The sequence below is a fragment of the Lactuca serriola genome, chromosome 5 (genome assembly GCF_051521515.1).
Source record: "Lactuca serriola cultivar US96UC23 chromosome 5, Lser_US96UC23_V15, whole genome shotgun sequence".
Lineage (NCBI taxonomy): Eukaryota > Viridiplantae > Streptophyta > Magnoliopsida > Asterales > Asteraceae > Lactuca > Lactuca serriola.
This window is the reverse complement of record NC_136412.1, coordinates 222,116,747-222,142,671: the sequence shown is the minus strand read 5'-3', so window position 1 is coordinate 222,142,671 and position 25,925 is coordinate 222,116,747. Positions and strand designations below refer to the sequence as shown.

The 25,925-nt window shown below is 40.7% G+C and overlaps 1 pseudogene; it reads left to right on the top strand.

Moving 5' to 3' along the window:
* Window positions 1–13,303: 13,303 nt before the first annotated feature.
* LOC145050210 (GDSL esterase/lipase At5g33370-like) lies at window positions 13,304–25,572 on the top strand (annotated as a pseudogene).
* Window positions 25,573–25,925: the final 353 nt, after the last annotated feature.

Here is a 25,925-nt window from a genome sequence, read left to right as displayed (position 1 = left end):
GAGAGTGTTGTGGATCTGGCTGAGCTCTGCTGGAAGGTCTAACCGGTAATCAACCTGACCCACCCAAGCCAAAACCCTAAATGGACCAATGTACCTAGGGCCCAACTTGCCCCATTTTTGGAACCGAATGATACCCTTCCAGGGTGACACCTTCAGGAGGACCATGTCACCCACCTGGAACTCTAAGTCTGAATGCCTCTCGTCGGCGTAGCTCTTCTGCCGACTCTGAGTAGTCTGGAGCCTGCTCCGGACCTGCTGAATCCTCAAAGTAGTCTTGAGTACTAGTTTAGTACTCCTCATAACTCTCTGACCGACCTCACCCCAACGGACTGGGGTCCTACACTTCCTCCCGTAGAGCATCTCAAAGGGAGGTCGGTCTATGCTGGCATGGTAACTGTTGTTATACAAAAACTCCGCTAACGGAAGATGCTTATCCTAACTGCCATCAAAATCTAACACGAATGCGCATAGCATGTCCTCGAGAGTCTGTATTGTCCTCTCACTCCGTCTGTCTGTCTGAGGGTGGAAAGCAGTGCTGAAGTGGAGATGAGTACCCATCTCTTCGTGAAACCTCTTCCAAAATCTGGAAGTGAAACAGACATCTCGGTCTGACACCACCAAGACAGGCACGCCATGCTGTGCCACTATCTCTCGCACATAAATTTCGGCCAACTTCTTGGGAGATATGGTCTCCTAGATCGGGATAAATTGAGCACTCTTGGTCAACCGATCCATGATGACCCATATCGAATCTACTCCATGTGTGGCCCTGGTAAGTTTGGTAATGAAATCCATGGTGATATCCTCCAACTTCCACATGGAAATATCTAGCGGTTGCATCTTGCCATGCGGTCTCTGGTGCTCGGCCTTGAACTTCCTACAGGTCAAGCACGTCTCCACATACCATGCTACGTCCCGCTTCATGTAGGGCCACCAGTAATCAAGGTGAAGATCTCGGTACATATTCGTCACCCCGGGATGGATGGATAACCTCGACTTATGGGCCTCATCCATCAGAACCTGTCGTACTCCACCCCAGTACAAAACCAAGACCATCCCATGCAGGGTTAGCAATCCTAGGCTATCATAATCGAACGAGGCCACCCGACCTAGAATCCTCTCACAGTTTTGGCGCTCTTCTTTCAAGCCCTCAACCTGCGCCTCTCTAATATGCTCCAACAATGGAATGATCACCATCAAGCATAAATCTCTAATCAGAGCCGCTACAGCCTTGCAGCTCAGAGCGTCGGCCAGAAAATTGGCCTTGCTCGGGTGGTAAAGGATCTCACAGTCATAATCCTTTACCACATCTAACCACCGACGCTGCCTCATGTTCAGATTCGGATGATCCACGAGGTACCTCAAACTCTTGTGGTCTGTGTAAATGGTACAACGTACCCTATAGAGGTAGTGTCGCCAAATCTTGAGGGCGAATACCATAGCCCCTAGCTCTAAATCGTGTGTCGGATAGTTAGCTTCGTGAGGCTTCATCTGTCTCTAGGCATAAGATATCACATGACCCCGCTGCATCATCACTGCTCCCATGTCTGTGATCAAAGAAGCATAGTAGACTACCAAGTCATCTACTCCCCCTAGAAGAGTGAGAATCAGTGCCTTGCACAACCGCTGCCTGGGCATCTCAAAGGCTACCTGCTGCTCAGGTCCCCAGCGAAAAACCACCGACTTTTTGGTCATTCGGGTCAACGGAACTACAATCTTGGAGAAGTCCTGAATAAATCTCTTGTAATATCCTACTAGACTCAGGAAACATCGAATCTCAGTTGCAGACCTCCGAATCTCCCACTGCATCACGACCTCTATCTTGGCCGGATCGACCAGAATACCTTTCTGGTTGATGAGATGCCCAAGCAACTGCACCTTGTGCAACTGGAACTCATAATTTGAGAACTTCATAAAAAGTATCTCCCTCCTCAGTGTCTCCAGCACCTCTCTCAGGTGCTCCTCATGCTGCTACTGAGTCTTGGAGTAAACCAAGATATAGTCAATGAAAACTATTATAGACCGATCCAGCATCGGTCTACACACGCGGTTCATGAGGTCCATGAACGCGGATGGAGCATTGGTGAGCCCAAACAGCATCACCACAAACTCATAATGACCATAGCAAGTCCTAAAAACTATCTTTTGCACATCATCCTCCATAACTCGCATCCGGTGATACTATGACCGTAAATCAATCTTGGAGAACCAAGATGCTCCCTGAAGCTTGTCAAACAAGTCATCTATCCTCAGAAGTGGGTAACGGTTCTTCACTGTTACCTTGTTCAGCTCCCAGTATTCTATGCACATGCGATGTGACCCATTCTTCTTCTTCACAAACAGGATCGGGGCTCCCCATGGTGAACTGCTCGGCCTGATAAAACCCTTATCTAGCAGCTCTTACAACTACGTAGACAACTCTTGCATCCCGGGAGGAGCCAACCGACATGGTGCCCTGGCTATCAGAGCCGCACCAGGGACCAAGTCAATCCTAAACTCAACCTGTCTCTCCGGAGGTACCCTAGGTATTTCCTCCGGGAATACATCCGGGTACTCTCGCACTATCGGTACATCATCAACTATCGCCTTACTCTACTCCTGGGTATCCATGACGTAGGCGACGTACCCTGCGCAACTGTAACATCTCAAAAATACAGGCCAAAAATTTTATTTTTAAATATGTTATTATAAAACCAACAGTATAATAAAATATCCATAATATCATGTCATGTCAAAACCAAAGTAGAAATAATCAAAACATGTTATCATAAAACAATATTAGAGTGTAATCCCAAAGATCTCATGTGTGGAAAACCATAGTGTGATGCGCTGCGATCGAGCCGGCTCCTTTCCTTTGAAAAAGAAGTACGAAACCAAAACTAAAAACCGTAAGCACGAAGCTTAGTGAGTTCCCCCATCATACCATATACCATACAATCACATAGCATACATACTGTCGGGCAATTCTGGGGTGCCCAACCTACCCAATCCGCCTATTCTGGGGTGCCGACCTACCCGTGTCAAGTCATTCTGTGGTGCTGACCTACCCTTCGAACCTAACAACCGAACTCCGAGGACTGTTTCACCCCTACTACTACTACCACACATATCATAACATAATCATATTGTCAGGCATATATAGGGTTCCCGACCTACCCTTCGGTCCTAATAACCGAACTTAGGGACTTTTCCCCTCCTACTACCACTATCACATATAACATATCATGCTAACGCATAAACATACCAGGTAGTAGCAAACCAGACAATTATCACAAAGACAATCATCTCAACTATAATCAACTACTAGTGGGCCGGCCTTGGTGCCTTAGATCCACTTCTATTGGAAAGTAACTTACCTCACACTGCTGAAGTCCTGCATACCCAACCCCAGCTGCTGGATGACAGGTTCCCGAACTGTCAACATCAAAACAACACCCAATTAATAATTGGGTTCCAATACATAACCATAAGTACATGCTTGGGGTAAAAGACTGCCTTACCCTAATCTTAGCTTGATCCAAGCCTAAGGCCCAATCCAAAGGCCCAAAAGTCAACTATGGGTCAAAGGCCAACACATGGCCCAATTTTCCAAATTGGGCCCAAACCTTTATAAGGTCTTACCATAAGGCCTAACCATTTAGTCCAGTCCAACATTCAATATTCTAATGGCCAAATAGCACATAATCATAAAGGCTCAAACTATGGCCCAATTTTCCAAATTGGGCCCAAATCCTCATATGGACCTTACCTTAAAGCCCATTAATTATTATAGTCCATTTACTTGATCTTGGATGGCCCATTAATAACCCAATCATCAAGGCCTAATAGAAAGCCCCAACAATAAACCCAAGTGAAATTATGGTTTCACATAAAATGACGATTAGGGTTAAGTGTTTCTCACTTAACCCATTAAGGACTTAATCCATCAAGTCCAATATTGGTTTAGGTTGATTCCAAATGATTATTAATTAATATATTAAGTTTAGTGAATAATTCAAGTGCGGGTCCCGATCGAATTCCCAAAATTAGGGTTTCACATAAAATGAAAACTAGGGTTAAGTGTTTCTCACTTAACCCATTAATTCCACCACTCTATTAGATAAGTGATACAAACTAACATTTTCATATACTACTCCAAAGTACGGTAACGAACATATACGTTAGAAAATATCGGATTTTCTTGAGAAGCATACAAATATTTTTACAAATTCAATGACAGGTTTACATTAAAAAAAAACATTCTTATGAACTCATCAGCTTAATGCTGATACTCTTTCAAAATCGCTTGTATTCTCAAGAGATGAGTAAACAGGTAATCCTGCAGACTTTTGAGAAGACGAGGCGTATAGAGTCTCGTCTTTTATATTTTTCTATACTTTTGATGTATACAAATTATGTATCAAAAAGATGTCAATACCTTATATTTTCAATGTAATGATTGTGTTTACTTTGATTACTATGATGCAATTGTTGTGATAATATACATGACGTCCTCCACCCCCGAACATTTCTGCTGTTTCGGTTTGAGGGTGTGACAGATTGGTATCAGAGCTATTCTTTATAGTGAACTAAGTATATCGAACCTTACATGGTATACAACTATAAACGCTAAGGGGCCAAAGTGCTCTGAACTAAAAGTATACTTTTAAAAATATAAGTATTTTATAAGAAGTATACAAGTATATATATACATACCAGAAACAGTATCGCAAGTAGAACAAAAAAAAAGTATGTGGATGTTGGACACTGCAGTTAAACCTGGATAGTTATGTAATCATGTATGGAATAAATATAGCCTGATCAACTATATTTATTTGTGACACGACCAACATGTGTTTGGGAGTGACTATGGTGTTGCAACAAGCCTAAAACTTACCCACTCCATTCAAAAGAGAACAAAAGATCAGAACACACAACTTAAAATACTATAGGAGTATTTTATCTAGAGTCCAACACAGTGTAGAGATTCATTCCAAGTGTTGCTACTTATTTCTTTTCTATCGATAATTTACTTGTATTGGTAACCTTTCTTTGTATATCGCATAGTAGAACACTTTATCTATCAGGTTAAGATATATATTGTTCCATATCACCTAACTCTAAAATTTAGGGGACTTAACATCCTCTTCTCCTAGATTATTTTAGAGTAAGATGCCTTCGAAGAAGAGACCCAATATGAAGAACAACAATCTGTAACAGCCCGGAATTCCAAATATTGATATAATTATGATTTTGGGGGTGTTTTAAGAGGGGACTCGGCGAGTTGGAGCCTAGACTCGCCGAGTAGGATCGCAGACCGGGTCGCGGGTTCGCGACTGGACTCGACGAGTCCAGATATGGACTCGGCGAGTCTGCGCTGTTTAGCGAAAACCCTAACCGTTCAGGTTTGGGTCGTATATAACGCATTATATGCCGTCATTGTTTGTCTTTTAGTCGATTGAGAAGAACCCTAAGCGGCTGTGGGCATCTAGAGCAAGATTGAAGGCCATTGGTGACTTGAAGAAATTGTGGTGCAAGAAGGGAAGAGTTTTGGCTAAAGGAACTGCAAGGGATTCGAGTTCTGAGGTTTGGGGACACAGAGAGTGCGTCATTCAGGTAATATTCGGATCATTTCTGTTATATTGATGTGTGCATGGATCTAGGGTTTATGGAACCCATTTGGTGATTAGATGGATTATTACCTTGTTACCCAAACGAATATAACCCTGTATTAGGACCTTTAGAGGTCCAGAAGGTCCCATGCTTGTGTATTTCGGAACCATACCTATCTCAGGAAGCAGTTTGATCGACTGTATGGTATGGACTCGCCGAGTCCGATGAACAGACTCGGCGAGTAGCTTGAAGATTTGCTGGGACTCGTCGAGTTGTTCTTCAGACTCGGCGAGTTGAGTCGGGGTGACCCCACGATTCTTCCAGGAGGAACTCGTCGAGTAAAAAGGGGATACTCGACGTGTAGAAAGGGAATTTTAAAGAATCAGTGAGTCAAGGGCGAGTGGACTCAGAGTCGTTGAACTCGGCGAGTCTTGGGGTGACTCGGCGAGTCAGGTCGCGGGTTAAGCGAAGTTCTGAGTATGGGGACTCGGCGAGTCATAGGGTTGACTCGGCGAGTAGGGTCAGTCAGGGGTTGACTTTGACCTTGTCTTTGACCAAGGATTGACCAGTGGTTCCAGGGGTATTTTGGTAATTGTTGTTTATTGTTTGAGTTCAGTGCATTGGTGGCTGTCCAGAGGTGGAGATCGTGTCAGTGATCGGAGCAGCTTGCGCTATCTGTTCAGTCGGCAGTTTCGAGGTGAGTTATCCTCACTATATCGCTAGGGTTTATGGCACCAAGGCCGACCCTTTTATCGGATGGAAATCCGGGTAGTTGTCATTGCATGTTATGGGCCGGAAGGCGTTACTATGTGGACCGGAAGGTCATGGCCTGGAAAGGCGTATGTATGCAATTAGTATGTTGACTGGTTCATAGGGTAATGTTATGATAGTGACCGGCTAAACCGGTATCTCGATAGAGTAATGCTATGATATGTGATCTGTTGATCGATTGTTGTCTATGAACTGCTATATGATTGCTTGTTATGTTATATGTGCATTTTATGCTTACAAGCCGGAAGGCAATATGTTGTGGGCCGGAAGGCGATTATGTTGTGTGATGGACCGGAAGGTCGGTGTGGGTAGGACCGGAAGGTTTACCCAGCAGGGACGGAAGTCCCCTGAGACACATGGACCGGAAGGTCAGGGTCTGGAAAGGCGTATATGTGGTTGGTATTCTGGGGGGTATCTCACTAAGCTTTCGGGCTTACAGTTGTGGTTTTATGTTTCAGGTTCTCAAGAGTCTGTGGCAAGGCAAAGGCGTGATCGTACCGTTCCTCGCGTTGGTGTTTCATGATATGAACCTGGGAAAATTACTCTGTTAAATAATGTATTGAAAACCTTTTTGTAACAATGTTAATAAAATGGGTGATTTTGAAAAGTTTTAATTGTTTTGAAATTTTGGATGTTACAAGTTGGTATCAGAGCCTTGGTTTGAGTGAATTGGGGAAACATTCGTGTGACTCCAGTCTCAAATCGAGGAGGATTTTAAAAAGAGAAATTAAAATGAGAAATTAAAATGGTTTTCAAATTAAGTAAAAGGAGAACGCGGAGGTACGATCAGCCGGAGCCAGTAAGTAACCCCAAGATACCATACGTGATATTTGTTTTATTGAGCTTGATAGAACAGCATGCTAGAGTTAGGCTAGGGATCTTCAGGAATTCATGATAATGTTGCCTGATTTGTGATGCCTGTAGCCTAGGGTCCCTTATGGGATATTCTCAGTGTTCCTCTAGTGGTGAGGGTTGATAGTTGTTATGCATGTTCCCTAGGGTATTGTGGTAGTACTTCATACAAATATGGGTAGGTGTGGAAGGTAGTATGGGCCCGTACTACTGAAAGCACAGGACCCATACGCGTATCAGGGAAACCATGGTCTCTAGGGTAGGGTTGCGAGAGTTGGATCCCAGGATTTTGGGAAGTGTCTGAGATGGGTGGGGTGTCTTCATTATGGAGATCTCGAAGCATGATGATAGTGGATCCGGATCGGGATCGGGAGCTGGAGAGCGAGTTCCGGGTGGGTCGGTGCTGTCGAAGGTTATCGATCGGATAAGCACGAGTGAGCAGGAGGCGAGGATGCGTGAGATCCTGCGTGATGGGGTTGCTGTATTGTTCCGGGCTGAGTTGCCGGAGTTGTTTGGGTCGATCAAGACCGCCATGATTGAGTATTTCGATGAGTGATATGCGGCTCTCGCAGAGACGGATGCCGCGGTGGCTACAGCGGCTGTAGCAGCGGCAAGGGGAGGAGCTAGTCGGGGTTTCCAGTATCGGGACTTCTATTATACGAAGCCTCCCACATTCGATGGAGTTCAGGACCTGATTGTTGCTATGAGATGGTTATCAGACTTGGAGGGGTGTTTCTCCACGAGTTTATGCCCTGCTGATCAGAGGGTGAGGTGTGCTCTGAACCTGTTGAGGCTAGGAGTGAAGGATTGGTGGAGATTGACTACGAGGTCATTTTCCGATGCGCAGAGGGCTGCAGTTTCATGGGATCAATTCAGAGAAATGTTCAGTACTCGCTACGTTCCACGGGATGAAAAGGAGAGATTGGCTCGGGAATTCCTTGAGCTGAAGCAGGATGTGGAGTCGGTGACTGAGATCACCAGGATGTTTATTGGGAGGGCGATGTTTTGCCCTGAGTTCGCTTCGGAGCAGGCTCAGATGCCCCGATATCTGAGTATGCTCAAGGGGGGTATCAGACAGTTCGTGTCTGCGCAGAGGTGTGAGACCTTGCTGGTGTTGCAGGAGGCCGCCATGCGGCATGAGTTAGAGGTTGAGTTGCAGTTGCGTGAGCTGAGGCAGGCTCCGATGCAGTCGCAGCCAGCGCCGAAACGGTCCAGTACCGTTGATGTTAGAATGGGGGATCGGAGCGGCCACACTTGTGGGAAGTATGGGAGGGGTCACACCGGAGTTGCTGGTCCGGTGGTGCATGCCGCAAGTGCGGAAAAGAGGGGCACTATGCGCGGGATTGTCGGCAGTCAGTGCCGATTCGGGATTTGAGGATTTGCCATCATTGACGGCAGGTTGGACATTTGAGGGTCAACTGTCCACAACTTTTTGCAGGACCGGTGCAGGCTCTAGCACCAGCTACCTTGAGGAGTTCAGGAGGGGGACAGGATGGAGCGGAGCCCAAGGGCTCAGAGTCGTGCTTATCGGCTTGCGGCAGAGGGAGACGGAGCAGTGCTGGAGGCAGCTGCGGGTATAATGCTTTCTTGATGTCTTGATTATCTTGCGTTGATTGTGGCGTATTGTTGTGCTGGTATCTTGTGTGGATTTCGATGCGGTATTCGTTGTTTCGCGGGTTTGGCATGGTTAAGGAATGGTGTTTCAGGTTTTTGCTTTGGCATTCGTTGTTCCCTGATGGTTGGTATGGTTATAGTTGGTGTTTTGGTGCCGGTATCCTTGTGCGGTTTTCGATGTGGTATCCATCCTTTGGCAGGTTGTGGGTTTGGTTACGGGTTATTGTTGGGAATTCCGTTGGTTATCGTTCGTGAGGGTTGTTAGTGGAGATACGGCACTGGGTTGAATGTCGGGTAGCATCTGCAGTCGTAGAGTGGATAATTGAAAGATCGGATTCTTTTGGGTGGTTTGATCAGGGAGGAGATGTGTTTTGCTGAGGGTTGCTTATGCTTGTGAGAAGCAGTCAGTGTGTAAATGTTCTCTTTGTGCAGGATTGTTCTGAAAGGTCGTTAATGACGATCGGTGGCGGTTAGTCAGTGCTTTAGTGGGGGAGAATTGGAGAATTCTCCGGGAGATCGATGAGTATGTGAGGGTGCTTAGCTGTTGGGATTCAGCAGTGTTTGTCAACTCAGAGTATAGGCCGACGAGAGCGAGTGTCGGGTATGCGGGGCGGGATACAGACCTAGGGCATTTGGTTGTGGAGGCCTGGGAGCAGGCCGGGATCAAGTTTGAGTAAGTAACCAGGGTTATGCGATCAGAGTATTTGTATGTTTGAGGTACGTGATGGGTTGTACTGTATTAATCCCACGGGATTATGTTGTGCATGTTTCTAGAGCTGGAACCGGAAGGTTCCCAGAGTTAGAACCTGAGGGTTCGCAGAGTTTGGGTGTACGGACCCACAGAGATATAGCCTCGAGTGGCTAGTATGTGTTATGAGAGTCGGTCCAGTCATGCTGGAGACTCTGTTGGTATTGCTGGATCAGTGTGAGATTGCGGATCGTGTATGTTGCAGTGTGATTGCATTGGAAGGTCTGGCCCCGGGTTAGTGATCTTGTTTAGCTGAGGCAGTGATTTTGATGAGTGGAGAGAGTGCATGGGATTGAGAGCCCCTGCAATGGGAACCACAGTATGTGAATAGCGGTTACGCAAAAAGGGTGGTGTCGCCTGGGGCGAGCACCGTGGCACCGGTTCGAGTGGCATTATGGCCAAGAGGGTTCCTTGGAAAAAGGAAAAGAGGAAGGTGTGTAACTCCGAAGGGGGTGCAAGTTCACGAAAGTGAAAGCTGCAGAGCAGAGTTATGGTTAGAGTATTTCGAGTATGGTTTTGAGCATCGTGTTCGCGGCAGTGAAGTAGGAACCCATCCGGGTTGGGATGACTGTCGAGACTCAGAAGGGGTGCAGGGAGAGAGAGAATCTTGAATTCTCAGTGTGATTCTGATCAGAGTGTAGGATGGATGTAGTGGTTCATATTGGGAGATGTTCGAGGATATCGTCAGGGTATCGGGTCTTTCAACCTGCGGGTGTTGGGACTAGTTCAGTATGTGTATGTGATGGCAAGAGGAGAACTTGTGAGAGTTGCTCTGAGAGTGAGAATGGACCTCTCAGTCGGTCCGAATGGACAAGGTGGGCTTTGGATCGGGGATCTGGTGGTTCATGGTTTTCCAACCCTTATGGGTCGAATGATCGTTGAGATTTAGAGCAGAGTTGCATCTTGGGTAATTTTCGATTTCAGAGAGTGATGTGTAGTGCAGAGATCGTGCTTCAGTCGACAGAGCAGATTCAGCAGATTAGACAGAGGTTATTGACCGCCCAGAGCCGACAGGAAAGTTATGCAGACAGACGCCGGTCCGAGCTTGAGTTTCAGGTCGGTGACTTCGTACTCCTGAAGGCCTCTCCTTGGAAAGGAGTGATTCGCTTCAGGAAGAGAGGCAAGTTGGGGCCCCGGTACATTGGGCCATTTCGGGTGATTGCAAGGATAGGCCGGGTAGCCTATCGATTGGAGTTGCCAGCGGAGTTGGGACAGATCCACGACACCTTTCATGTGTCGCAATTGAGGAAGTGCATAGCCGATGAGTCGGCAGTGGTTCCATTGGAGGATATTCAGGTGGATGCGAGACTGAATTATGCTGAGAGACCAGTGTCCATCAGGGATCGGAAGATCAAGGTTCTGAGGAACAAGGAGGTACCTCTGGTATTGGTTCAGTGGCAACATCGGAAGGGATCGGAAATGACTTGGGAGCCGGAACGTGAGATGCGGAAGCAGCATCTGGAACTATTTTCAGAGTGAGATTTCGAGGGCGAAGTCTAGTTCTAGTAGGGGAGAGTTGTAACAGCCCGGAATTCCAAATATTGATATAATTATGATTTTGGGGGTGTTTTAAGAGGGGACTCGGCGAGTTGGAGCCTAGACTCGCCGAGTAGGATCGCAGACCGGGTCGCGGGTTCGCGACTGGACTCGACGAGTCCAGATATGGACTCGGCGAGTCTGCGCTGTTTAGCGAAAACCCTAACCGTTCAGGTTTGGGTCGTATATAACGCATTATATGCCGTCATTGTTTGTCTTTTAGTCGATTGAGAAGAACCCTAAGCGGCTGTGGGCATCTAGAGCAAGATTGAAGGCCATTGGTGACTTGAAGAAATTGTGGTGCAAGAAGGGAAGAGTTTTGGCTAAAGGAACTGCAAGGGATTCGAGTTCTGAGGTTTGGGGACACAGAGAGTGCGTCATTCAGGTAATATTCGGATCATTTCTGTTATATTGATGTGTGCATGGATCTAGGGTTTATGGAACCCATTTGGTGATTAGATGGATTATTACCTTGTTACCCAAACGAATATAACCCTGTATTAGGACCTTTAGAGGTCCAGAAGGTCCCATGCTTGTGTATTTCGGAACCATACCTATCTCAGGAAGCAGTTTGATCGACTGTATGGTATGGACTCGCCGAGTCCGATGAACAGACTCGGCGAGTAGCTTGAAGATTTGCTGGGACTCGTCGAGTTGTTCTTCAGACTCGGCGAGTTGAGTCGGGGTGACCCCACGATTCTTCCAGGAGGAACTCGTCGAGTAAAAAGGGGATACTCGACGTGTAGAAAGGGAATTTTAAAGAATCGGTGAGTCAAGGGCGAGTGGACTCAGAGTCGTTGAACTCGGCGAGTCTTGGGGTGACTCGGCGAGTCAGGTCGCGGGTTAAGCGAAGTTCTGAGTATGGGGACTCGGCGAGTCATAGGGTTGACTCGGCGAGTAGGGTCAGTCAGGGGTTGACTTTGACCTTGTCTTTGACCAAGGATTGACCAGTGGTTCCAGGGGTATTTTGGTAATTGTTGTTTATTGTTTGAGTTCAGTGCATTGGTGGCTGTCCAGAGGTGGAGATCGTGTCAGTGATCGGAGCAGCTTGCGCTATCTGTTCAGTCGGCAGTTTCGAGGTGAGTTATCCTCACTATATCGCTAGGGTTTATGGCACCAAGGCCGACCCTTTTATCGGATGGAAATCCGGGTAGTTGTCATTGCATGTTATGGGCCGGAAGGCGTTACTATGTGGACCGGAAGGTCATGGCCTGGAAAGGCGTATGTATGCAATTAGTATGTTGACTGGTTCATAGGGTAATGTTATGATAGTGACCGGCTAAACCGGTATCTCGATAGAGTAATGCTATGATATGTGATCTGTTGATCGATTGTTGTCTATGCACTGCTATATGATTGCTTGTTATGTTATATGTGCATTTTATGCTTACAGGCCGGAAGGCAATATGTTGTGGGCCGGAAGGCGATTATGTTGTGTGATGGACCGGAAGGTCGATGTGGGTAGGACCGGAAGGTTTACCCAGCAGGGACGGAAGTCCCCTGAGACACATGGACCGGAAGGTCAGGGCCTGGAAAGGCGTATATGTGGTTGGTATTCTGGGGGTATCTCACTAAGCTTTCGGGCTTACAGTTGTGGTTTTATGTTTCAGGTTCTCAAGAGTCTGTGGCAAGGCAAAGGCGTGATCGTACCGTTCCTCGCGTTGGTGTTTCATGATATGAACCTGGGAAAATTACTCTGTTAAATAATGTATTGAAAACCTTTTTGTAACAATGTTAATAAAATGGGTGATTTTGAAAAGTTTTAATTGTTTTGAAATTTTGGATGTTACACAATCCCCCGATAGATCCGACATCGCCACCTCCTCATTACAATCTAGCTGGTTTCCAAGCAGTTGTGAAAGCCGCCATGGCTATTGCTATGTCCCAAATCAACGCCATCGGTACAAGTGGGGCAGGTAGTGGTGCCTCTACATTCAATCTTAGTGACAATCATGGTCAGAAATGGGATTGCACATACAAATATTTTACTAATGCCAAGCCACGGTATTTTGATGGCACCGGAGGTGTAATTGCTCTGACTCGATGATTTGAGAAGACATAATCCATCTTTGAGATATGTGCTTATCCCAAATCAGCAAGGTGAAGTTTGTAGCGTGCACCTTCATCGACAGAGCTCTAACTTAGTGGAATGGCCAAGTCAAATCCCTAACTCTTCTGGTGGCTAATGCCATGAGTTGGGAGCATCTGAAAGAACTGATGCTTGCTGAGTACTACCCTCATGGTGAAATGCAGAAGTTGGAGCAGGAGCTCTGGAGCCTAAAGATGAAGGGCTCAGACATTGCTGCTTACACTGATAGATTTAGTGATCTTGCTCTTCTCTGCCTGGGGATGGTCACCCCAGAGAGCAAGAAAGTAGAAAGATTCATATGGGGATTGACACCCCCAACTCAAGGAAATGTCCTGGATGCTAACCCGCTGACGTTTGATAGTGCCAAACGATTGACGCAAACTTTGATTAACCCTAAGGATCACCAGGATCCCATGCCAGGTGCTCACGAACCACCCAAGGAAAGTGGTGGGAAGAAAAAGTTTTGTAACAAATGCAAGGGCAAATCTTCGCAGGAGCCCTCCAAGAAGCTACAATTAGTGGCAATTCATGCTGCTACCACTCTTACTGTTGCCCCCGCAACACAAGCACCTGTTAGTAGATATGTTGGAACCCTCCCAAGGTGCGACAAGTGTAACTTCCATCATCACGGAGAGTGTCGTGATATGTAAGGAACCAACTGCGGCAAAAAGGGGCATACAACCCTTTTTTGCAAGACACAAGTTCAACTCACTAGTCAGGCTCTTAGAGTTGGAGTAAGCCAGGCCTGTTATGGATGTGGTGAGACCGGTCACTTCAAGATGAATTTCCCAAAAGCAACAAAAGATGGCAACACAGGGAGAGTGCTAGTGATGTGCCAGAAGGAGGCAGTTGCTAATCCCACCGTAGTTATGGGTACGTTCCTCCTCGACAACTCTTATGCATGTATTCTTTTTTCTAGTGGTGCAGAGAGAAGTTTTGTTAGTCATGCATTTAACCACCTACTCAAGCATAAATCCCAACCTCTAACCAAAATATTTACCGTCGAGATGGCTAACAATAAGAAAGAGAGCACTAACGACGTATTCATAGGTTGTACCCTTACCCTGAACGATCATTCCTTTCCCATCGATCTCATGTTGGTCTCCGTTAAGAGCTTCGATGTCATCATCGGCATGGACTAGTTAAGTCTTCTTCGTGCGGATATTCTTTGTTTCGAGAAATCCATTCACCTCAATCTGCCAAACGGTGAAGCCCTCATCATCTATGGCGATAAACTCAGCAAATACCCTCGTATCATTTCATGCATCAAAGCGCAAAAGTATCTGCGAAAGTATTGTCAAGCGTTCCTAGCCCATGTCGTTAACGAAAAGCAGGAAGTTAAAGATATCGAGAACATCCCTGAAGTCTAAAACTTTCCTGATATCTTCCCCGAAGATCTTTTCGGAGCCCCTCCCGAACGCCATGTCGAGTTCCAAATCGACATAATCCCCGGGGCTAACCCTATAGCCAAATCTCCTTACCGTCTAGCGGCGATAGAAATGCAAGAGTTATCCAGCCATCTCAATGAACTGCTCAACAAAGGATTCATAAGACCAAGCTTCTCACCCTGGGGAGCCCCAGTCTTATTTGTGAAAAAGAAGGCTGGATGCTTTCGGATGTGCATAGATTATCGCGAACTAAACAAACTCACCATTAAGAATCCCTACCCTCTTCCCTGAATCCACGACCCCTTCGATCAACTCCAAGGAGCCAACTACTTCTCAATGATAGACCTGAGATTAGGGTACCATCAATTGCGAGTCCATGAGGGTGATATTCCTAAGACAACATTTCAGAGTCGATATGGTCACTATGAGTTTATGGTGATTCCCTTTGGTCTAACCAATGCACCTGTGCTATTCATGGATATGATGAATCGGGTGTGCCGCCCCTTCCTAGACAAGTTCGTGATAGTATTCATTGATGATATACTTGTCTATTCTTGGAGTGAGGAAGATCATAGACAACACTTGAGGCAAGTGCTTGAAACCTTAAGAGCGGAGAAGCTATATGCAAAATTCTCCAAATGTGAATTCTGGATCAGAAAGGTAACTTTCCTCGGTTATGTGGTTAGCAAGGAAGGCATACATGTGGACCCTTAAAAAATTAAGGCGATTGAGAATTGGTCAGCACCGAAGACACCCACAGAAATCCGTTAATTATTGGGTTTTGCTGGCTACTATCGCAGGTTTATCCATAACTTCTCCAGAATTGCTAAGCCTCTAACCACCCTGACTTAGAAAGGTGTAACCTTTAGTTGAGGAGAAAAGCAAGACACTGCGTTCCAAAACTTGAAGCAGGCCTTATGTAGCACACCTATCTTGTCTTTGCCAGAAGGGACAGAGGAATTCGTTGTCTAATGCGATGCATCCAATCAGGGCCTAGGTTGTGTACTCATGCAGCGAGGAAAAGTTATTGCTTATGCATCGTGACAAACTGAAGGCACACGAAGTCAATTATACAACTCACGACCTGGAGTTGGGAGCAGTGGTCTTTGCATTAAAGATATGGAGACATTTTATCTATGGAACCAAGTGTACTGTGTTCACCGACCACAAAAGTCTAGATCACAATTTTTATCAAAAGGAGTTGAACATGAGGCAGAGACGATGGGTAGAGCTACTCAATGATTATGAGTGTGAAATACGCTATCATCCCGGCAATGCCAATGTGGTAGCAGATTCCCTTAGCCGGAAAGAGTACTCAAGACGCAGAGTGAAGGCACTAACAATAACCGTCCATTCACATATGTCTGCCCAAATCAAGTAGGCTTAACTGGAAGCCTTGAAACCAGAGAACATGTCGGATGAAACTCTGAGGGGAAAGGAAAAGAACTTAGAGATCAAGGGAGATGGAGTCTACTATTTTATGAATCGGATTTGGACCCCAAAGTTTGATGGTTACAGAGAGATTGTCATGAGCGAAGCTCACAGGACACGATATTCCGTTCACCCAGGTTCGGATAAGATCTGGATCTTAAAAGGCTCTATTGATGGCCAAACATGAAAGCAGAGATTGCTACCTTCGTGGGCAAGTGCCTGACTTGCGCCAAGGTGAAGGCGGAATATCGAAAGCCCTCAGGTCTACTTTAACAGCTTGAAATACTTGAGTGGAAGTAGGAACGAATTACAATGGACTTCATCACCAAATTGCTCAAGACTCTGAGTGGCTATGACACTATTTAGGTAATCTTCGATAGACCGACTAAGTCTGCCCACTTCTTGCCAATCAAAGAAACATTCAAGATGGAGAGACTGACCCAAACCTACATCCAAGAGATGGTTCGACTGCATGGTGTTCCTGTGTCCATTATCTCTGATCGGGATAGCAGATTTAGCTTGAGATTTTGGCAGTCACTACAGAAGGCTCTTGGAACTAAGCTGGATATGAGCACAGCTTACCATCCGCAAATTGACGGGCAGAGTGAGAGGACCATTCAGACGTTGGAAGACATGTGGAGAGCATGTGTTATAGACTTTGGCAGTCACAGGTCCGGAAATCATTCGAGAAACCACCGAAAAGATCGTGCAAATCCTAGAACGACTGAAAGCCTCTAGAGATAGACAAAAGAGCTACGCCGACAGAAGACAAAAACCCTTAGAGTTCCAGGTTGGTGACCGCGTTCTATTGAAGGTCTAACCCTGGAAGAGCATGTTACGCTTTGGAAAGCATGGAAAGTTGAATCCGAGATACATTGGACCATTCGAGATCCTCGCTAGGATCGGTCCTGTAGCTTACAAACTCCGATTACCACAAGAGCTTAGCAACATTCATCCCGTCTTCCACATGTCAAACCTTAAAAAGTGTCTATCCGACGAAACCCTTATGATTCCACTCAATGAAATTGAGATTAACGAGAACCTTAACTTCGTGGAAGAACTAGTCGAAATCATGGATCGGGAAGTCAAACGAACAAAACAAAGTCGTATACCAATAGTGAAGGTCCGTTGGAATGCCAAGCGGGGACCAAAATTCACTTAGGAGAGAGAAGATCAAATGCAACAGAAGTACCCACATATTTTTCCAAGTCCATGATTGTATTCTATGTTCGAATTTTGAGACGAAATTCCCTCTATCGGGGAGATGATGTGACAACTCGAACCTTTTTTCCGTCAGCGATACTCAAATTCAATTAAATAAAAATTTGAATTTTTATTGTTCCATTAAATTCTTGTGGGTTAAAAAATCATTTCAATTATATAAATAAAATTTATATAAGAGTCGGAACCAAAATCGCACGAAAAACCGAGTTTTCCTTCAAAAATCAGCAAAAATCCCGTCAGCATTGAGTTCACGGCCAAAAACCTGATTACGGCCGAGAACCCGATTTCGGCCGTAAACTCAACCGATATATATAGTTTTCCCGTAGAGATTCCTCATTTTCATCATTTTCACTCAAAAATTCTTTCAAATCTCTCCCAAGAACATTCATATCTTCAAGAACAAACCTTCAAATCATCAAGTTTTTCACCAAGAAAACCATGAACATCAAGAACACCAAGAACAACCTTCAAATCTTCAAAGACCGAAAACCGTTCACAGCTGGAAACAGTTCACGGCCGAAATCAGTTCCAAGCCGAAAACAGTTCACAGCCGTAAACCCGAGATCCCAGCCGAAATCAGCCTTAAACCGTGAATCTTGGCTGACAACCCGCTTTTCCCAATTCAAACAAGTCACGGTAACATTACTAACCCAAAAGAAAGTGTTTTCCAACACTATAATTAATGGTTTCGCTAATAAAAATACATATATGTGTTTAATTATTATTAGGTTTCCGTTTATTCCACGTATAACAACTCGATGGTCCTCATTACAGTCTCATGGTCCGGTACCTACACACAACCAACAGTGAGTTCATACCCCTACACTTTTACCTTTTTAACGTTTTTAGGAGGGGGGATACAAGCCAAACACAAATAATTTTTGTGACTTTATGCAAATAATTTCAACAGGATTAAAACTTATGCAATTGATACAACCAAAAGATCACTACATTTTATAAAGTATTTAGATATTTTATCTCTTTTGTAACATGTTGGACATAAGGATGGTTTTCAACTTACAACTATAATTGCATGGTTTTCAGAACAATACATGAGTCGAGTACATAACACACATGCAAACTATAATAGGTATAGTTTGGGATTTCAATACACAGTTTTACCATCTTAGAGCTTATACATTAACAAACATATAAACTATGGTAGATATAGTTTATGGTATACATTACTACTTTCTGAATACAAGAGTACAATACTAAATAATTATTTAAGTATAATTATTACAACTCTACGAAAGTATACATACGATTTCAAGTACAAGAGAACGATATAATATTACACGTGAACTAGTTAATATAGGGTTGTGACACATCACTTCAATCGTACCCTTCGGGGTGTGGGCTAAATCCTATCATTAGTGTAACCAGAGTCTCCTAGAGGGAGAACCTGAGATTTGTGAATAGATTTATTCGGGACCGACAATCCCACACCTAAACTACTAGCTATAGTTAGGCAGGCATGCCTGGGGTGACAAACATCATACCATCCGATGCCTGAAGAACGTCGCAGAGGTCATCAGTCATATCAAACATGGTTATACAACTCATAACAATATAAACTAACCATATGTTTACGGGATTTCATTCTTCATTAGTTTTATTTTAATTAATAGAACTACTATACATTACACTGGAGGATTCCAGGGAATACAATACATGGGTTTTATTTTAAGTAATAAGACTATTATACATACTGGTGGTAACCAAGGTTTTCATACAGAACATTTTATACATTACTGGTGATAGTCAGGGTTTTCACACAAGGGTCTTTCATAAAAAACAACGTTATACAATACAGCTGGTGATAACCAGGCATACTAACTAACATTTTCATATACTACTCCAAAGTATGGTAACGAACATATACACTAGAAAATATTGGATTTTCTTGAGAAGCATACAAACATTTTTACAGATTCAATGACAAGTTTACATTACAAAAACATTCTTATGAACTCACCAGCTTAATGTTGATACTCTTTCAAAATCGCTTGTATTCTCAGGAGATCGGTAAACAGGTACTCCCATAGACTTTTGAGAAAACGGAGCGTATAGAGTCATGCCTTTTATATTTTGAGAAGACACTGCAGCTGGAATAAATCCTTAGAGAGTAATGTTTGCACATTATCCATCTCAATATATACATATTTCTAAAATTTCTCACATGCAAACATATATCTTTTTCCTTTTTTTTTTATTGTAACACATTCTTCCTATCATGATTGATGTTGGAACCAATAGTAAGAACCTTCTACAAAATCCATTGTGTAACTTTTTTTCTTCTCTTCTTGATTTTTTTTTCAAACCTTATTAAGTAAATTACATGTGATTCATATGTAAATCACATATGAATCACATGTGATACACATGTAATTCACATATGAATTACATGTGATTCACATATGGATCACATTTTATTCACATGTAAATCACATGTTATTCACATATGAATCACATGTAATTCAAATATGAATTAGATGCGATTCACATGTAATTCACATATAAGTTACACATGATTCACATGTAAATTACATATGAATTACATGTGATTTACCATGTGATTCACATGTAAATCACATGTTACTCACATATGAATCACATGTAATTCATATATGAATTAGATGTGATTCAAATGTAATTAACATATGAATTACATGTGATTCACATGTAAACCACATATGAATTACATGTGATTCATATGTAAATCACATACGAATTACATGTAATTCATATGTAAATCACATATGTATTTTTATGAGTGTTTTTGCATCAACCGATTTCTTTTTAATTTTCTTGTAGATTTCGAAGAAATTGTGTTGAATATTGAAGAGGTGAAAAATGATAAATTGAAAAACATATGAAAATATTGACACGAATACATGAAAACGCTTTGAAACTTTATAGCATTTTTTTGTTTTTTATAAGTATTTTGTATTGTATGGAATAAAATACTTATTTTATTGTGTTTAAAGATTGGTAAATAAAATGAGTTTTCCTATAAATGTTTTACAAATATTATAATATATTAAATATGCATATATGCACTTGTAAAAATATACATAAATGTACCAAAAATTTTGATTTTGTTGGTTAAAAAACTATAGTATTTTTTAAATAATCCAGGTTTTTTTTTTTTTTTTTTTTTTTTTTTTTTAATTTTATTGATTTTTAAATGTTTTTAAAAAAAATTGCAGTCATTTTTTTTAATATTTTTTTTTCAAAAATTCATGTTTTCCATAAAGAAATTAAAAAATCAGCACTTAAAAAAAACTTAAAAAAAAATATTTTTGAAAAAATCCGAAAATTTGATTTATTATGTATTTTTTAGACATTTATATTAATATTTACAATAACACAAAAAATTAAACATTAAATGAGATTGATAAGATTACAATAATGCCCTTAGTGAATTAGTTGTGATCCAACGCTCCACTTTTAGTTCTTCGGTTCTCGAGAAATTATGAGTTCTCAATCGATCGCACCCATATATATATATATATATATATATATATATATATATATATATATATATATATATATATATATATATATATATATATATATATAGGGTGAGGTTCAATAAAGAACCATAATTAACCAAGGAACCAATCTTTTTTCAATTTTTAAAACTTATTTTTTATCAAAAAAAAAAACTAAAAATACCGAAATTCATAACTTTTTATCATTTTTCTAATGATATAAAATTCGATTTTTTTACATCAAATTCACAATGTGAATTTTTGAAAATTCACAACGTGAATCCGAAAATTATTTTTCACGTTCACAATGTTAATATATGAATTTAGATATTTTTAGATTTTTTTTTCGATAAAGAATAAACTTTAGAAATTGAAAAAAAAAAGATTTGGTTCCTTAAAGAACTAATAATTATGGTTCTCTATTGAACTTTTCCATATATATATATATATATATATATATATATATATATATATATATATATATATATATATATATATATATATATATATATATATATATATATATATATATATATTATTCATTAACAATTGAAAAACGAAAACCCCACATAGTTTGAAGATATTCTTACAAAAATGAGAACCAAAAATCAACTATATGTCTATATCAAAATTTCAAGTTAAATAGGACGATTTATAAAAAAAATTAAAATAATAAATAATTTAAAATAGCCACATTTTTATCATATCATCATCTAATTATTTCGTTTGATTTCCATATTGTCGTTATTGGTTAATACTGTAATATAGTAAAAATAAATTATCTTGCCTATATTGCTAAAAAGAGTAAGATACTTTGCTATTTCTCATAATTACCCAAATAAAAATTTAAAACATAACATTATCAACATAAATGGTCCATAAACATTGATATGTTTCATACAATTTTGAACCTACATGAATGAATAACACTAAATTATGCAACTAAACCATAAATCAATAAAGTAATTCCAGTTATTAAAATTCACAACATGCTTTATATTAAACTAAAACTTAACGTTATTAACATAAATGGTCCCGTGTAATAGAAATTTACAGGATACATCCTTGTGTATAATTTTTTCATGGATATGTGTGCCTGTGCATAATTTTTTCATAGACATGGTCCGTAAACATTACAAAAAAAGACCCACGTGGTTGAAAATTGCAACTTAAAGAATTTTCGACACTCGATTAAGGGTGTGTTCGAAAAAACTAACGGTTATGTATTTTTTTTAAATGCTACATGAGATAACTTTTAACATTTGATTATTTTTTTAAAACTAAATGCTAAAAGTTTATAGTGTCAAACTTAATTTTTTTGTCAAAACAAAGAGTTTTATCAAACATTAGAAAAGCAAGAAGGTCTCAAATACTCTATTCCAAACACACCCTAATAGTCTCACATTTTTATAAACCTATGTGATAAGTCAAACTTTCATGTATATTAGATATGATGCATAATCAACACATATGCTAGTACACCAATCAAGTATAGATTTTAGTAGCAAAAAGAAACTACCAAAAGGTACAGTAACTTTGCAAACTGTCAATTGACCAAAAGACCGTTTATGCAAACACCAAAAGGCACATCCATGGAAACAATAAAAGAAAAAAAAAAATCTATTTTTAAAAACCATTGCCTGATGCTTCCTTTTATTTTGAAAACTTTTTTGAACAATTAGTATACTTACAACATTTGTATCCATATAAGCTACATCTACTTTGAGCCCCTTCATTTTATTTAGTCACTCTACAAAAAAGAAAATGATATGGGTGTAAAGTCAGGTAATTGTAAACATACTTTCAAAACTTATTCTTAAGGTATGTGAAATGGACCTGCAACTAGCATATCTTTCAGGAAACAAGAGGAAATAATTTCTACATGCAACTACTATAATAAAGCATATAAGAATCACAAATTCCACCCACCTTACATCTATACACAACATTTGTAACCCCAAATTCAAAATCTGTACACAACATCTAACCCTAACACACGCCACCAACCAACTATCGAACCAAAAACACGACCTCACCAGTCACCACCATCGTTGGTTCTATCTTTGTATTCAACCTCCAAATCGTCTTTGAAGATGAACTAAGAATCTAAGAAATTTTCTAGCTTTGGTGTTGAGTTTGTGTGTTGAAGGGATGACAGGTTGCTTTTGTGAAATATCTTAGGAAATGTCAAAAAATAAGAAAACATGATTAAGAGTGAAGAATAACACGATGAGTTGATTGGGTTCATCGATTATTGCATTTCGATTTGTATAAATTTGTTTTGATTTTTATCGATTATGTTTGATCTTGTTAGATAGATATTAGCTAAGACTAGTTTAGTTTTTTCTCGATTTTGTTCCTGGTCTGAGTGTGATTAGCATCTTCTGATCATGGAAAAAAATAATGATGGATGGAGTAAGATACTGGTGGTAAACGATTTTGTTTATGTTTGAATCAAATAGGATAACCCACTGGATGTTGTTAATTTTAAAGATCTCCATATATATTTTTCTAATAGTGTTCTTGATTTTTGAACTCTACGAAATTCTTTTATCATTTTATGTTTGAATCAAACACTTATTCATGTTCTTCATATAACTTTAACCAATCTGTTTAATTTTTAATCTATAAAACTAAAATACGATGCAAGCTATTGAAGGATTTACTACTACAATTGTGCGTGTTGAATTTGATTGGAAAAAGTAAATAAAGAAAAGATTGTATGTGCCACAAACATTAGGTTTTCACAGCCTATTAATTCGCAAAACATATTATATTATTCGTTGCATCTTAATATAAAAACATATATCTCTTTTTTTATATATTTTTTCACATTAAGTTGAACTAGATCCGCCACTGACTACGGCATTTGTTAGGGTTATAAAATCATTTTTTTTGGTGGACTCTCATTTTGTCAATATACTGTTTGACCATGCTGGTTAATTTTGTTATCCGTTGACTTTGACTTTATTTAATTAAAATGTTTTGTTCCTAAAAAATACTCTATATAAAATTTATTACAATAATTAGCAACAAATGGTATATAAAGTTAAATTGTAATAAATAGTAATAAATGTTATATAATTTTTCTATATGGATTATTATAGTCTTTGCGACAAAAGTAAACTTTTGACGAGAGTCAACGCTGACTTTTCGAACCCAGATTTGCAGTAACGTCTAGTATTTCATCCGATGTAACCGAGTCCTTTAAATTTGTTATTTATACGTTGGAAAGTCAATAATTTGTAACGATAGTCTCGCTCCTCTGATCCTCTCTCTATAATGGGTATTCTATTATTCGTTTTCAGGCTGTTTTTGGTAATAAAAGGGATTTATGGTGCTCCTGAAGTAAACCAACCACGACCATTTTTCGTGTTTGGCGACTCTCTGGTTGATAACGGCAACAACAACTTCTTGATAACTCCTGCACGTGCAGACATCTTCCCTTACAGCATCGACTCTCCCTCAAAGCTTCCAACCGGCCGCTTCTCCAATGGCCTTAACATCCCTGACATTATCAGTTCAGTTTTTCCTTGCTTCTTTTACACATATATGCCATGTTTCTTTGCATCTTTTATGGATGTCTTACTTCTTTTCTTCTGTTCCATGTTTAAAACCCCCGATTCTATTGCTTTGATTCTGTGCATACGCATGTGACTGGATGAGATAATTCAATATTATGCGTTATAAACAGGTGAGCACATCGGGTCTGAACCTGTACTTCCGTTTTTGAGTCTGGAATTGCATGAAGAAAAGCTTCCTTTAGGTGCAAACTTTGCTTCTGCCGGAGTAGGAATACTCAACGATACAGGATTCCAGTTTGTAAGTTGACGAAAAGTGTAATTAACAATATATTTATATGTGTCTGTGTGTAAACAAAATTTAATCATCACAGGGAGAGATAATTGCAATGCCCTTACAATTAGAGTACTTTAAGGTTTACCAACAAAAACTGAGTTCTTTAGTAGGAGAAGAAAAAGCAAAGGATATAGTAAACCGAGCGTTAGTTCTTGTTTCGTTGGGGGGTAATGATTTCGTGAACAACTATTACTTGGTCCCGTTTTCTACTAGGTCTCTACAATATACTCTTCCAGAGTATGTCATCTACCTTGTGTCAGAGTATCGCAAGATTTTGATGGTAATTAAGCTGTTGTCAAGAATTCATTAGGATGACGATGTTGGAGAAAAACTAATGTTGTTAACTATCACACAGAAAATGTACGAAATGGGAGTTAGGAGGGCAATACTGTTAGGTTCTAGACCACTAGGCTGCGCACCAGCAGAGATTGCGCAACATAATGAGCTTAGTGGTGAATGTTCAACCGATCTTCAAGCTGCAGCGGAGTTGTTTGAACCACAAGTAGACCAAATGGTTAAAAACCTTAATGCTGAATTGGGCACTGAAGTGTTTATTTCAGCCAACACAAGACTGATGTACTTTGATATGATATGAACAATCCTCAGGCCTATGGTAAGAACCATTTTCGTGAAAAACCATTTGTAATGATTAAGTGGGATTTGACCGTTTCAAATGATTATGCATGCAGGATTTGTAACTTCAAAATCGGCTTGCTGTGGACAAGGAGCATACAATGGGTTAGATTTTTGTAATGCGTATTCAAACTTGTGCGAAAACAGAGACGAGTTTGTGTTTTGGGATGCGTTCCATCCGTCAGAACGAGCATGCAGATTGATCGTTGAAAAGATAGTGAATGGGACAGACGACTACATGAGACCAATGAACCTAACCACAATCATGTATTTGGATTCCCGTGTGTGAAATGTTGATATGAAGCATTTTTATACGTTTAGTATCCTTGTTATGGTGATTTATTAGTACCAATGTTTGGAATGCATCGTACGTGGTATCTAGGCTAATTATGTGCGACAATAGCCGTAGTGTTTTCTGGTTGGTTTTTGATGAGCTACCTACATTTGAATCCTATGGCACTGATTTTAAGATACTATTTACTTTCATTTTTGTTTAACAACAAATATATTATGAATTAATTTTTAAACCTTTCCTGAACTCTCGATCTTAAAGAGCGGATGATGACAATAACATTTGATTTTATGATACAATTTATTTTCATCTAACTTTAAAATCTTTAGAAACTTTCAACCCAATTTCCTATGTTGTTAATTTTATTTTATTGAAGAAAAGACAATTGTAATAAAAACAA